Source organism: Carassius auratus, chromosome 22 (assembly GCF_003368295.1).
Source record: "Carassius auratus strain Wakin chromosome 22, ASM336829v1, whole genome shotgun sequence".
Classification (NCBI taxonomy): domain Eukaryota; kingdom Metazoa; phylum Chordata; class Actinopteri; order Cypriniformes; family Cyprinidae; genus Carassius; species Carassius auratus.
In genome coordinates, this window is record NC_039264.1 from 33,750,661 (window position 1) to 33,765,595 (window position 14,935).

The 14,935-nt window shown below is 39.1% G+C and overlaps 1 pseudogene; it reads left to right on the forward strand.

The window, feature by feature from the left end:
- Positions 1 to 1,170: 1,170 nt before the first annotated feature.
- Positions 1,171 to 13,799, forward strand: LOC113040439 (gastrula zinc finger protein XlCGF26.1-like; annotated as a pseudogene).
- Positions 13,800 to 14,935: the final 1,136 nt, after the last annotated feature.

Consider the following 14,935-nt stretch of genomic DNA (forward strand, 5'->3'; position numbering starts at 1 on the left):
GCAACTAAATCAAACACCAAAACTTAACATTAACTGTTAAATAATAAAGCTTTTTTTTTTTTTAACACATCATAGCAATTTTTTTCTTCTTTTTTTAAAATATTAACAGTTATTTAACATTTTTATATTTTATAATGATACTGCTTTACTTGTATTTCTGAACAAAAAAATGTAGTTTGGGTGAGCATAAGAGACTTCTTTCAAAAACATCTTAACTTAATGATCAAAAAATTTTGAACAGTGTTCACATGGCTGTGAATAAATCAAAAGTATTTCAAAGTAAAAATTAAAATCAAAGTATTTTACATTTATGACTCTTAATTTATTACTTCTACTTTCAACATGTTCAGTTATTCTACATGTGATTTAATAGTAATATTGCAGCATTCTGCAGGAACAAAGTATTGTTATTTGTTAAGGCCACAAAGGCCCTACACAGGTTTATGTCCACATTTCCATCCAAAGTTTGGGCATACTATGAGGTCTGCTGGGGCCCTAGGTACTAGTGATGCGCGGGTCGTCTCATAAAAGAAATCAGCACTTTATTTGTGGGGCGGGTCATTAAAAACAAAATGAAAAACTAAATCCATGTATGTTGCATACAATTCCCTATAGCATATATTAAATATTTGGAATATATATTTTCATATATTATTAGGTTCTTTGATAAGGCTACAATGCAAAGGTCTATGCATGATGTCCCCAATGCACGGGTCGTCTCCGTTCTCCGTGGGTAACCTGCGGGTCGAGGCGGGTAAAGAAATGTTACTGTATTTGTGGAGCAGGCTGGACAGGGCCAAATAGTTTCATAAAAGCGGGACACGTGGGTTGGAAAAAAATCTGACCCACTCATCACTTCTAGGTACACATTTTCTACTGGGATGTTACTTAGGACAAATAGAAGGCATACTTTTGGCCCACAATATTCCCACTCTTTTCCTTATCGTGTCCACACCCAGTTTACAGTGTACACACACTTGTCCCATTATGCCAAAAGCCATCCTATACTTTCCACACTATATATATATTTTTTTTTTATTTTTTTTTATTTATGCAGTAGGTTATAAAATCTGATATCCCAATGAGTTCACACTTAATCCAGTAGATGGCGGTAATGTACTTCGCCTGTAAACTGACGATAAAAACCGCAGAAGAAGATGAAGAAAAGAAAGTCACTGCTAGCGCCACCACACAGCTTTGAGTCTTCTGAGGTGAGGTTATTTTTACAGTTATAAAAAATACAGCTCTTTAAACCAAAATTTTACAGGGTTATCCTGTGTTGTTTAAATCTATTACAGCTCTGTTTGTGCGTGTATTCTAAAGAAAACACTTAGCCTTGCAGTAGGGTTTCCAACCATTCAGAATCGTCCCTTTTAAGACATCATTTTGTCCCATAGATTACAGAAACAGGCAAATCAGATTTATATAAAATTGCAAGACTACCAGCTTTACCAGTGATTCAAGTGATGATATGTTTCACAGAGACAAAGAAATTGAAGTTTCATTTTCAGGATAATAATTTCTCATTCATAGAACGCACATTTACTGACCTTATTCCCTGAAGATGTTTGTTGGTAAAATAGATTAGACGTGCAGAGACTTAAGAATTTAAGTGTCCTGAGCATAGAAACCCAGAGAGACCCAATGTGAATATCTTGTTTTATGTTTCTATTGTTTTCTATTGTATCTATGTTTCTAGAGTGAAGTGCTTGCAGAGCATTTTGTGTACGATTCCAGGTAGGCAACATTGTATCGGTACAAATTATTGATTATATATATAAATCTCCATTTTGAAAAATTGGCACTTAAGACTCAAGTTCGACATTATGAATTCCTGTATTCCAGGGAGAACAATTTGAGTAAAAATTATTACAAATTAAATAACTTTATATATTGATATTGAGATAAACACAACATGATTTAAGTATGTGAAATAATGAAAGCATCAATTAAAATGATTTATTTTTCATTTTGACAGATCTGCTCCTCCAACCACACAGCAATTCACCTACAGTTCGGCTACTCTCCCAAAAGTTTAAGAAAGAAAGTCAAAAACATGACGGATCCAGAACCCAGCAGAATAAAACAGGAAGATACTGAACAACAAATAGGTTGGTGTACATTCTTGATTCTTCAATAAGGTTAAAAAATTTCAAGCATTTTGTCAGATTCAGTGTTAAAAGTACTGAAAAATAAAGAAGTATGATGTCTGCACACTAAAAATTACTGCTCCAAAAGAATTTAATCAAGCAACGTTTCGACCTTCAGGTCTTCATCATGTGCCTGATGTCTATATCATTCAGTTGTCTTGCACCTGCGTCCTGTTTGGGATGTGCACACCATTTTTGTATTTTTGAAAAATCCAGAAAAGACATGAAGTTACTAGGGCTGTTTCGAATGCCATTTTTTGAGCTTCGAAGCTTAGGTAGCAATCAATATCGAATATTCGAAGCTTCGGTGGGTGGGGCTAAATATATAATAATAGTGTCGGTTTGCATTTGTATCATCTTTCACGACTTCACGTTTCACTCTTCGGCATCGTAAATGTGTTGCGGCAGACCCAGTGGAGTGCAGTGTTGCATTTGGTGCATTATGATCAGGTGGCACACATTCTTTAAATATTAATAAACATTTAATAATCTTTTAATTAGAACAGTTTCCGGTACGCATTACACGGGCAGGTTTATGCTCCGAAAACGGACAGTGCACAAGTGATACAAAACACAAAGTCTGTTGAGAGCAAGAACTTTAATAAGGTATTAATAACCAACATTTCTTTAAAACAAATGAATCACAAAACAGAAATTAAATTAGTAACACACAGTGATTTCAACGAACTGTAATAAATAAAGAACACGGTAGCATGCTTATAAACAGTTGAATAAGAATAAATGAATTGTTTTTAAAATGACACAAAATGTAATATCTATTACAATTAGTTTTATTCTATATAAGGGATTTATTTTGTCTTATTCTGACTTTTTGTTAATTTAAATCTTTAAAATGCGCGATGCTTTTATTGAAAGCATGTTGCAATTAGCCTATTTATCATAGCAAATTAAGCGCATAAAAGCAGTTTGTTTTTTTGTTTCTTTTTGCCGCGTGCTACTTACAGAACTCAGGTGATTTTTCAAACTTGTGGTGCTGTTATGGTAGGCAAGTTTCAAATCGCATATTTGACACACTGCCTTTCTCCTGTCATCCTCACTTAATTTAAAGTGCTCCCAAATAGGGATGTTGCGGTGACAGATTTTTTCCACCGGTTAATCGACGTGTGAAAAAACCGGTAATCCCCGTGTCACCGGGGTTGCGTGTCGGGGATTTCGGGTGGCCGAAAATGCGGTCGTCCAGACGTGCACACGTCTCAATTTACTTTCACTTTAATTAGCGGCAATTCAGTAGCATTTGTTTGAATTAACCATGGGTTAATTTATTTTTTTCTTAATAAAAATACACAAAACAATAAGACTCTCGCTTGTATTACATATTGCAAAATGAATAATAACTTAACACACCATGCAAAAACTAAACAAAAGCACTATATGAAACGCCTTTAAAGTGCATTTATTAACAAAACGAACCACTGCACACATTGTGGAAGTATCAAACAAGAAATTATATAAAATATTACTATATTATATAAATTATATAAAATTCACTATTCGTTAAATAATGTGCCTGCCTTGGCTTTTTCAGCAAAAAAACTAAAAAAAAAAAAAAAAACACCGCACAACCATCGAATATGTAACGAACGAAAATCAAACACATCCCTGTTGGCATTTGGTTTGAATCCAAAATATTTCCAAATAGGTGCTTTTGCATTTCGCTTTGAAACCAGATCTTCCGCCATCCTTTAGCTCGCCTCACTCTCCTCAAATGATAAATGAAATCGGACACCTGCTGCTTTACTGCGGCGCTCGTTCCTCTCACGCTAAATTAAGAAGGCACGTAGTCACTAACTGAATTAAGTGCTTTATTGCTATAGGTTAAAACTTCAACACGATGGGGACGGTGCCGGTGGTCAAGTGCTATGACCGGTAGGTGGGTTAAACACCGTGTATCACCGGTAACACCGACTATTGCAACAAGCCTACTCCCAAACAGCTGAGGTCTTGGGCATTTTGTACCTATTCAGTATGAGATTAAATAAATCACTATGTTTGCCAACGGGCGGTTCAAGCATGAGTCAGAATGAGTCAGAATGAATCCGCGACGGAAGTCACGTGTTAAAAAAAAAAAAAGAATATTCGAATCTCAAAACTGAAAATCGAATGCCACCCCACCGAACGAATATTCGAATATTCGATTATTCTAGTACAGCCCTAGAAGTTACACGTTTCAGTGGTTCATTGTTTTGAAGATTCCATTGCATTGAGCTCAGGTATTCAGCATGGAAGAATATGATGAAAATTACCTCATGATTTACTCAACACGAAGCCATCCTAGATGTAGATGACATTTTTCTTTCAGATGAATACAATCAGAGTTCTGTCAGGATCACTATCGTCAGAATGATAGATACTTAGTATATACTTTGGTTTGGTGGTATGGTTCTGTTCTGGGCAAAAACTCCCTGCCCATCCATACAGCCTGTCATGAATGAGCAGGGAGATCAGCAATAATAGGGTCAACAGAAAAGAACAAGGCAGATATCATAAGTGCAATAGGGGTGTGCGATATGGACAAAAAAAACCTATCACGATTTTTTGATAAATCTTGCGATTTCGATTTTAATCACGATTTTGACACACACAGACATGCTTTACAGTATAAATTTGAAACATATTTCCAAAAGAAAACCATTTAGAGCTTAATCAAAAAGTTGTAACATGTCTTTAGAACAGAATAGTCAAAATAATCAATAAGTAAAGATGTCACACAAAATCTAGACATATGGCAAAAAAATTTAATAAAAAATAAAATAAAACCCGTGTTCAGGGATGTTTTTTTTTTTGCCATGCATTGGTCTTAAAGCTCACTGTAGTGGTGCCTCAGGTGTTATATGTTTTGCCCAATATATTTATTGCCCAAGGTTCACACGTACTCCGTCTGCAGTGTGTATACAGTAAGTTACGTGTACCCGGTTCAGAACCAGCAACAAGAGCACATTATTGTAACTCAAAATCACATTAAAATAATGCACGAGCGCGAATCTATCCGCTTGCACGCAGATTTCCTTTGCCCTGTTAACAAAAGCAGATGCACATGCTCAGATCATAGACTGTATAAGGCTCAGATACACGCTGCCTTACAACGTGTCTCGCTCAACCTGTGTCCCGTACACTCACAACTCTTTCTGTGCTCACGCACAAGATATTATATCTTTTCGCACCTTTCTATTTATAACCTTTTCTGTTCTCATCTTAAAGTGAAAGTGAAGTGAAAAAAGTGACGTAACATGCAGCCAAGTATGGCGACCCATACTTAGAATTTGTGCTCTGCATTTAACCCATCCGAAGTGCACACACACAGAGCAGTGAACACACACACACATTGTGAGCACACACCCGGAGCAGTGGGCAGCCATTTATTCTGCGGCGCCCAGGGAGCAGTTGGGGGTTCGGTGCCTTGCTCAAGGACACCTAAGTCATGGTATTGAAGGTGGAGAGAGCACTGTACATGCACTCCCCCCACCTACAATTCCTGCCGGCCCGGGACTCGAACTCACAACCTTTTGATTGGGAGTCCGACTCTCTAACCATTAGGCCACGACTTCCCATGTTTTACCACGTGCAGTGTGAACGTTCTGATCCGTTAACATGGGCTCGAAAAAAAAGTCTCACAGACAGAGTGTGTGAACCTGGAGTTAGGCATATGCCCAGTCTGCTCTGTTCTCACGCTCCACTGAATACTACTGAATAGAGCATATATAGGAATGCCACTATAGGTGTTAATTTCTGTCAGGACCACTATCGTCAGTATAATAGATACTTAGCCTGAACTTTGGTTTGGCGGGATGGTTCTGTTCTGGGCAAAAACTCCCTGCCCATCCATGTAGCCTGTCATGAATGAGCAGGGAGACCAGCAATAATAACCCCTACCCAACACAAACGATAGAAGATTGCAGATTCTACCTAGCCTAAAAGCTTCAGCGTCCATTTAAAACTCTAGAAACAACAGCATATAATGACTCTAATCAACTCAACAGTTGTCAACAGTACAGGTTTGTCATCTCTCATTAACATTTGCGCTTGTGTTACGCGTCCTCAATCAGATGACCTGCATGAGCATAGACAAACATCCTTACCAGTACACTAGATAACTTTGTTGCTTGCTTAACCCTTTAATCCGTACGATAACACCGGTGTGATCAGTCTTGGCTGGTCCCTGAAGCGTACAATCACACTGGTGTGATTAGAACTTTCATTGTGTCACGTCATTAACCGACAAGTCGCCGATGCCCATGAGATATTTGGCATGCTAAATATCAGGACCTGTCGGCAAATCAAAATCATACTTTGTGAAAAGTGTTCTGACTGAAAACTACATCGGGGATGACCGACAGGCAATGAGAGAGCAAGATACAGAGCAGCGGGGAGTTTGGGGAGGAGTTATAGACCACAATATCAGCAAGCATGATATAAGAACACACAATCCTTGTTCCTCACGTCTCCCCAACCATTTCTTCCTCCATAATCTTCTTTTCTTTTTCTTGTTTTCGCTGCAAATCAGCGCACAGGCAATTTTTACTCCAAGCTTCTTGCGGGCTACCATTTTTAATAATAATCCCAGTCTCACTAGAGAACTCCAGTCTTGCACGCGTGATATAGCGTGATATAGCAAACTACGTTTGGTTGTGAAATGTAGTTTGCGTGCCAGACAGAGTTGTCTGTGATTTATTCCTATTGTAAAGTCATGCAGTGTGAAACCTTCTGTCGCCGATCCATCGTGCAGTGTGAACACAGCAGTGACTGAATGCTGGCCAAGATAGTCACGCAGTGTGAAAAGAACAGTGACCCGACTACTCTGAAAATCGTGCAATCTGAACTTGGCTTAAGCTGGTGCTGAGCCAGATCAGGCATGTTGAGTGCTTGTCGTATTATCAAAAATATTCAGTATTTTCAACCAAATAATGCTTATTTTAGGATTCAGATATATATTTTTTTTTATTATCAGAAGACCAGGCACTATACTCGGCTATATGGATTAAAATAGCATTCACTTATCTTAGATGTGGATCTCAGATGTTCTGAAACGCTGCAACAGTTTGATTTGCGAACAGCGATGCACAATTTGCTCCTGAGCAAGCTAAAAAGCTGCTGAATACTACTGAATAGAGCTTATATAGGGATGCCGCAATAGGTGTCATATTATTTTAGGTAGATGTGATCAGCTGAGAATCAGAGCTAGCCAGAACTAATGCTAATGGTTAATTTATATAAAGTAATGTCCAGACTAATCCATGCTTTATAATGGGAGTGGATGGTAGCCCAAAATTTTTAGTCCAAAAAATTGTTCCCATCCATAATAAAATTCCACATGTCTCTGGGAAGTAAGTCCTTCTGAAGTGAGGCGAGTTGCATTTGAAAACTATCCATAATTACAACTTTATAAATCTTAACCTCTAGCTACCACTAACTGTCATACACACACACAAGAGAGTGGCGTCCAATGGATGACATGGGACGTTGGCAAACGCGGTGACGAATGTGGAAGTGATTAACGTGGAAGCACAGAGGAGAGAGCAAAACATAAACAGGTCAAGAATTAGTAATACAAAACGAGGATTTGTAAAGAAAAAAAAGCCAAGCGCACACTGATTTTCCTTTGCTTTTTGTTTAGTTCTGTATTCAATATCATCATCCCTGGAAGAATATTGACTAAACTTCACAGTCTGGTTGTCAGTTATCCCACAAGCAGATGGAACAAGGACATCTTAAAAGAGCACCCCAGTCAGGCAGGATGGGGTTCCATCATTCTTCAGAACTGGCACTTAGCACTGGGTGTTTTAAGCCCCCTGCTGTACACCTTATACACCCATGACTGCACACCAATCCATGACATCAATATCATTAGTAAGTTTGCGGATGATACTTCTGGTGTGGGACTGGTACATAATAACAAGTCTGCTTACAGAGATGAGATCCAAAAACTCACTGTCTGGTGCTCTGATAAAAACTTGATACTCCTCTCCATTTTAGAAGGAAAAGGGAAGAGCATGCCCCTATTTATTCTTGGGAACATGCATCTCTCAGGATCTCGCATGGTCTGCCAATGCCAATGACCTTGTAAATAAGAACACAACAGAGACTGTACTTCCTGAGGTCACTGAGGAGAGTCAACTTGTCACAGGCATTGCTGCTGTCCTTTTACAAATGCTCCATAGAGAGTATTATCACTTACAACATCCTTGTGGTTTAAAAACTGCACTATTACTGACAGGAATGCTCTGGAGAGAAGAGCAGAAAATTAAGAACACTACTTCCTTCACTGACTGACCTGCATAGGACCAGATGCTTGTGTCGAATGGCGTGGATATTTCAAGATTGTTCTCATCCAGAAAACACCCTGTTCTTGGGTGCCATATGCACTGTTCATATGGGACACTTCAAGGTGGATCACTCATTGCAAGAGCATGCTTCTTTCCTCATTTCTTTCACAGCCCAGTTTTTCTAAGGAAAAGCAAATCCACCCTTTGTGCTCTAATGTTCCCTTACTCTGTCTTGAAGAAACACTGGAGTTGCTGGATTGAATGAACAGGTTTGAGTGACTTCACACTGGGCCATATACCATGTGCATTTCTTTGTCTACAGCAAGTTTCCCTAGTGCTTTTCTCTGTCGAAAACAAATAATTTTGTCTCTTGAGAGTTCCATAAAAGACTTATCTAATAATGACACATTTTATTGATCGTTTTTGTGAAGAGGAATAGTTGGACACAGTGGAGGACTCTACCCCTTAACCTATGGAAAACACCCATTTTTGGAGTCTGATTTGTGAGTAGTGAGAAGGACTGATTTTACATGAAGTGTGTACGAGAAGAGAGTAGGTGGGGGGGGGAGTCTGTAAGCAGGTATTCAAACTCCAAATGCCTGAAGTTCTACCATGCCGAATTATGGGTGTTGACATCTAAACATTTGACTGAATTTAACAAAGCTCAAGGCCAATAAGTTGGTCCTCCTCGAATCCCCTGTCTCTCCATATGAATTATTGGTTCTGCTTTAGATGGCTTTGCTGAATTTGCTGAATGTTTCACAGCTAGAAATCATTGCATGTGGTGCACCATTTCCTTCATTAATGGCTAATTCTTTTGCTGCCTCCAGTCATCACAAGCTGTCATTTACACAGGCCAGCATCAGCATCTGCTCACCCCAGTCTAACACTTCATGATGCCTTAGAAGTCATCACAAGCTGTGTGTCATTACTAGGGATGTGTACCGAAACCCGGTATTAAAATGCCCCGGGGCTAAATTGTGATAAACCGTAGTATCAGTAAGATCTGACGGTAATGGTTCTGCTTTCGGTACTGGAGGGGAAAACATTAATGTACTATGTATTTTTGTTTAATAATGTTATCGTGCACATTTTATCTCACCAAACATTTCTAATGTGCGATCATATTAAGACGTTTGTCTGTGAGATCTGCGAGATCTGTCATGCGCTCCTTGGAGGCTGTCTGTCAGTCACACACACACACCACAATGAGCGCGGCGCACGCATATGCATAACAGTATGAAAACTCCCAGTGTAATAATAAAGAGTGACGATGGCGAAGAGATTTGCTTAATAATGCTATCGTGCACATTTTATCTTACCAAACATTTCTAATTTGCGATATTAAGATTTTTGTCTGTGAAATCTGCGAGATCTCTCATGCGCGCCGCAGAGGCTGTCTGTCAGTCACACACACACACACACAACAAGAATGAGCGCGGTGCACACACACGCATAAGGGGCCGTTTACATATCATGTCTTTTGCGCGCTTCTCATAATGGAAGCGACGTGGTTGCGATGCGCACGTGGTGCGACGAGCTCGTTTTTTCCAGGCGCGTCCGCACCGCATCGAGTTAAAAACATTTCAAATTTTCAGAATGACCTCACCTTTTCCGTAACAACAATGAAAGCTCAGCCAAGATGAAGGAGCAGCTGATAGCTGTATGTGGATTTTTAAATTAATTTAGTAGCAGTTCTACTGCAAGCAGTTTTTAGTGCTGCAAATCCATTTATCCATTGCTGAAATTTCCGCGTCTTCATGGAGAGAGCAGGTCATGGTTGCTTAGCAACGGCAGACTACTCAGGAGCGCAAGTGCCCGAAGGCTTTGGGGAAAATAAATCAGAAAGCGGCGTGCCTAGTGTTTTCCATGCATTTTCCACACGTTTTTAGACGCGATATGTGAACAGCCCCTTACAGTACGAAAACTCCTGCTTAATACAAAGAGCGACGATGGCGGACTTCACTAGAGTTAATGCAGACAACGCTGGATGTCATAAGTGCAACACAATTTTTGCATGTAAGGGCAGAAACACAAGCAGTATGTCAAAGCATCTTTCAAAAGTGCATTATGTGCAGACAGAGAAAAGTTTTTGACTGCCTAACACAACACACAAGTACCGATAAGAATACCGTTAAAGTACCGGACCGTTAAGCAGTATCGGTAAGAGCCAGAGGTGGAACCTGAAGTTAAAGGAGGCTTCTACACGGCTAAATGCTGGAGTATGTCCATGGTACACAGCTAGCCAAAATAACCAACCTTTGTTTTCACTTGCTGAAGACTGATGACTGGCTTTGGTTTTTGTCCAGCGAGTGAGCAACTTCAAGGCTGATTCAGTGGACGAGTCCTGCCTCGAGTTTGGCCTTAATGACAGTAAAGTTGGAAGGCTGAGACTAAGCTATGTGCCTAAGGTGTTTCATCTCCTTTCAGGGCACAAGTTATAACTCTCTCTCCTCTTCCTCCCTTCCTTAGTAACTAACGGAAATGAGCATTGCTTTATGTCAGGAAACCAGTTACATTAGTAACCAGTGTGCAAATATAACTGGGCTGTGCAAAAAAAAAAAACCTATGCGATTTTCATGTGCATCTCGTCAGGAAAGCCGCTCCTGTGATTAGAAGTAAACTGAAAGCATGTGCTTTCAGATGGAGCGGCATTTACTACACCGAACCGTAGTTCACTGGCAAGCTACACAAAATCGCGTTCAAAATCATGGTGATTAATTGGTTATTATGAACACGATTTTGTGTAGCTTGTCAGTGAACTATAGCTCTATGTTGTAAATGCTGCTCCATTTGAAAGCATGTGCTGCCCATTTGATTTTGTTGCACAGCCCTAGTAACCAGTATAGCTTTCTTTTTCCTTATTCTTTTTCAACATACTGTACAAGGTCTGAATAAATATTATCTGAAAAGTTTCATTTTTCAATTCATCTATATCTGGTTCACAATGTTTGGAACCATATTTTGAAAATGTAAAATAAAATTAAGCAAAGATTTAGTCATAGTTCTCACTACAGAAACTGTGCTTGTAATGTTTTAAAAACAAAAATTGTAAATAAATGTAATGCATCTAAATGTTTACTTTCTACAGCGTTCTCAAGTTTCACGTCTCCTTTTCTCTTTCACATTATTTTATTATTTTTTTGCTTTTAAGATTTTCTGAAAACTTTTTTTTCATTAAACTGCTGTCATTTACTTCAATTTTAGACCTGATAGAACAGAAAAAGGAGATTGAAGAACTGATTGAAGAGGGAGAAAACCATCATGTCAAAACTGAAGAGATATCGTGGAAATCCTCACTGAAAAGAAGAGACAAAATATGGCCTCCGTGTGAAAAGAGTCTCTCATTCAAGCAAAATCCTGATATTAAAATAAAATGTCACCTTGAAGGAAAGCTGTACAAATGTGATCAGTGTGGGAAGAGTTTTGCACAAAAAGGAAACCTTACAAAACACATGAATATCCACACTGGGGAGAAGCCATACACATGTGGTCAGTGTGGAAAGAGCTTCAGACTAAAAGCTACTCTTAACAAACACTCAAGGATCCACACTGCAGATAAGCCATACACATGTGATAAGTGTGGGAAGAACTTCAGACAAAAAACTACTCTTAACAAACACACAAGGATCCACACTGCAGAGAAGCCGTACACATGTGATCAGTGTGGGAAGAGCTTCAGACAAAAAACTACTCTTAACAAACACACAAGGATCCACACTGCAGATAAGACGTACACATGTGATAAGTGTGGGAAGAGCTTCAAACTAAAAGCTATTCTTAACGAACACACAAGGATCCACACTGGAGAGAAGCCGTACACATGTGATAAGTGTGGGAAGAGCTTCAAACAAAAAGCTACTCTTAGCGAACACACAAGGATCCACACTGCAGATAAGCCGTACACATGTGATCAGTGTGGGATGAGCTTCAGACAAAAAACTACTCTTAACAAACACACAAGGATCCACACTGGAGAGAAGCCGTACACATGTGATCATTGTGGAAGGAGTTTCTCACAAAAAGTATACCGTGACACACACTTAAAAACCCACACTGGAGAGAAGCCATACACTTGTGTTCAGTGTGGGAAGAGTTTCACACAAAAAGGAGCCCTTAATGTGCACATGAGGATCCACACTGGAGAGAAGCCACACACATGTGATCAGTGTGGGAAGAGTTTCAGACATAAGCAACTCCTTAAGGAACACATGAGGCTTCACACTGCAGAGAAGCCATACACATGTGATCAGTGTGGAAAAAGTTTCAGAAAATATGGTGGTTTTAAAAAACATCTGCTTACTCATTCTAGAGAGAGACTAGAAAACCGTGACCAAAGCAGTAGAACATTCCTAAAGGACCGTTTGAAAGCTCATACAAAGAAGCCTTACATTTGTTATTTATGTGGAAAGAGTTTTAGTCAGATTACTGCATTAAAGATACATCAGAAAAGACACAGTGGTGTGAAGGATCATGTTTGCTCTAAGTGTGGGAAGACATTTTTTACATATGGCGCACTGAAAGTGCACCAGACGGTTCACACTACAGAAACACCTTACAAGTGTTCACACTGTGACAAGAGATTCAAACGGTCAACATATCTGCAAATACATGAGAGAATCCACACTGGAGAGAAACCATATACATGCGATCAATGTGGGAAGAGCTTCAGACTAAAAGAAATGCTTAATCGACACATGACTATCCACACTGTAGAGAAGCTACACACATGTGATCACTGTGGAAAGCATTTTGGGCAAAAGGAAACCTTAATAAACATATGAATATCCACACTGGAGAGAATCTTCACAAATGTGATCAGTGTGGGAAGAGTTTCGTAACAAAAGGAACCCTTAAAGAACACATGAAAGTCCACACTGGAGAGAGGCCACACACATGTGATCAGTGTGGCAAGAGTTTCACACAAAAAGGAAGCCTTTTCAAACATATGAAAAGCCACACTGGGGAGAAGCCGCACACATGTGATCAGTGTGGAAAAAGTTTCACATTAAAAGAAACCCTTAATGATCACATGAAGATCCACACTACAGAAACACCTTTTAAGTGTTCACATTGTGACAAGAGATTCAAACGGTCAAAATATATGAAAATACATGAGAGGATCCACAATGGGGAGAAGTAGTATCACTGTCATTCATGTGGGAAGATATTCACTCAATTATCTCCTCTTAGCTGTCATAAATTACATGTGTGCATGTCTGAAATTACAGTTAGTAGTTCAAGTTCTGACCCTGTACTTCCAGGTCTGATGGTTAATATTGATTAATTATAGATTATTAGAATGAGTAATCAGCTAACCTTTTGAATATTTCACAGATTGATCAGTCACTTTTGATTATTCCTGATTTTGGAGTTTGTTAAAATGTTGAGTTGTATCCATTCTAACTAATAAATAAAAAATGAAAATCACTTTGGTTTACAAAAATTACTATTTATAAACTTTGAGTAAATTGAAGTATTGTTCTCTTTTAGAACTAAAACACAAACAAAAGTGCATTTCACAACACATTGGAGGATAAAATATTCATTTACGAACTTATTATTTAGATTCTCTTGTGAGTGCTGTGGCTGGCAATCTTAAGAACACTGAGCCTTGCGGGCCTGAGATCATAGGCTGAGAATCTTACACACTGGATACTAGTCTTGTCCTTGTGTGCAGATGGATCCAGTGGGAGCCATGATGCCTGGAGTCCATGGACCAAGATCTATATGGGGAAAATTTAGGGGGTGTTTCCTCCTCTACCTGTCCTACTATGACAGGAGGTCCACACAGCTGTAGGGCCAAGTCCACATATTGAGCCAGAGTCCACTTGGTATCCCCCCATTGTCCCATCCGCCCCCAAAAAAGTCCAGTAAAATGACGTCTGCCAATTGAGAGGGATGAAAATTTACATGTTTTGTTAAACTGAACAGAGTGCTCAGAAGAAATTACCCGCTGCTAGATCCATTTTGGGTTAGTCATTCTGTAAGAAGGATTGGCGAAAGAAGGCTGAGGTGGGGATCTAAATGCAGGGACCCTTTAAAGGGGTCATCAGATGCCCATTTTCCACAATATGATAAAGTCTTAATGAAAAGTCTGTAACGTAGTCTGGTTAAATTTCTCAGTGGTAGTGCAAAAAACACCTTTTATTTACCCTGTTAAAAACAGCTCTTTTCATAGGAAGCTGTTTTGTAGCATTTTCCTTTAAATGCAAAATAGCTCTGCTGATCCCGCCCCACTCTTGAGCCGCTCTCTAAAGAACAGTTAACTTTAGCCACATTCATAGTGAAACTTCCTAATTATCATTGGGAAAGGTGATTTGCAAAGATTCATTAAAGTGCCCCTATTAAGCCACTTCCAGTATTGCCTTTCATGCAGAGTTTAATTTATCTGTATGTGAATGTAAATGGTTTGCAAAGTCATTAGGCAGAAAGTGCATGCATAAAGTTATTGTCTCCCAAAATAAAGAATCAACTCTCTACAGCCTAAACAAGTCATTAGTA